Source organism: Limulus polyphemus, unplaced genomic scaffold, assembly GCF_000517525.1.
Source record: "Limulus polyphemus unplaced genomic scaffold, Limulus_polyphemus-2.1.2 Scaffold35, whole genome shotgun sequence".
Classification (NCBI taxonomy): domain Eukaryota; kingdom Metazoa; phylum Arthropoda; class Merostomata; order Xiphosura; family Limulidae; genus Limulus; species Limulus polyphemus.
In genome coordinates this window covers 885,003-886,383 of record NW_013665645.1, presented here as the reverse complement: position 1 = coordinate 886,383, position 1,381 = coordinate 885,003, and positions in this window count along the sequence as shown.

Here is a 1,381-nt window from a genome sequence, read left to right as displayed (position 1 = left end):
CGCGAAATTCAAAAAACAAACAAACAAGTTTTCAATGTTTGCGAAACAGTGCCTATCCTTTTGAATTTTGTTTGATCATTTAAGATATCCCATATTTTTCAATGTAGTCAGTTTTGTTCAAAATGACGATACCAGAACCTTTGTCAGGGTTTGTGATAAAAATACTTTTGTTCGAGTGTATAGATTTTATAGCCTGAAAATGTTCTCTATGCATATATAAGTCGATAAGGTCGATTGGTGTGCCACAATAAGCATGTGCCAAATCACGTAGTCTAGCCTTTAGCGAACTTAGTTCTTCGTCCGATACTAGTTTATGTTTAGTAAGTTGAGCATATAAAACTTCAAATTCTGCGAAAATCTTCTCTCTCTGGATATTGTTAGTAGGTACACAAAGCTCTAGACCATGTCCAAGTACAAATTATTCTGCTTCAGAGAGGCAGTAGTCTGAAAGATTAATAATGTGTTTTTTAGAGTCAGTCAACGAACCACCCAAACGTTTCTTAATAAGAATGTTTATGTTACGATCGTGTTTTGTTTTTGTTTGGTTTTCCATCCGTTCATCAATTTTGGAATTGTAGTGGCACAAGCGAATCATGTCGAAAAATGAAAGAAATGTTCTAATTTTTGACCACAGGTTGCAATAACGAACTTTTACTTTAGAATATTGTTTTTGGTTTTTCTCGATTTCATCATTCAAAAATGCACGTTCAATTGTTGGACTATGTCTCGCTCGGGATCTTGCAATGCGATTACTAATAAATTTTGGTAAGACTCGTTTTACGATGCATGTCTTTAGAAAGTTACAAAAACGTTTATTAGAACTGGTTAAGAAAGGTTTCTTACCACGTGATATTTGTGACCGGATTAGGCTCGCAGGCTCACAACGTCCCCGCATGGATAGCCTTCCTAAAACGCACAAAAAGGATACACCACTACGCACGATTTTGTCTATGATTAGCTCTGCACAACATGAATTAGCCAAGTGGCTTTCGGAAATTTTAGAACAGCTGTTAACGTACTTTTCAGAAAACTGTATTCAAGACTCCTTTTTATTTGCTACAACCATACAGAACCTTAGCCTTGACCCTAAACAATCGTTTTTGTGCTCCTTCAACATCAGCAGCTTGTTTACTAATGTACCCCTGGAAGAAACCATTAAAATATGTGCAGATACTTTGTATGGTGGAGAAGTTCAGTGCCTTCCAATATCTAAGGACCTGTTTATTGCACTGATGAATACTGCGACACGTTCGGTGGAATTCAGCTTTAATGATATCATGTATTAACAGATTGACGGAGTCGCCATGGGTTCTCCTCTTGGACCTGCCTTAGCCAATATTTTCGTTGGTTTCATGAAAAAGAACTATTCAACAAAGTTACC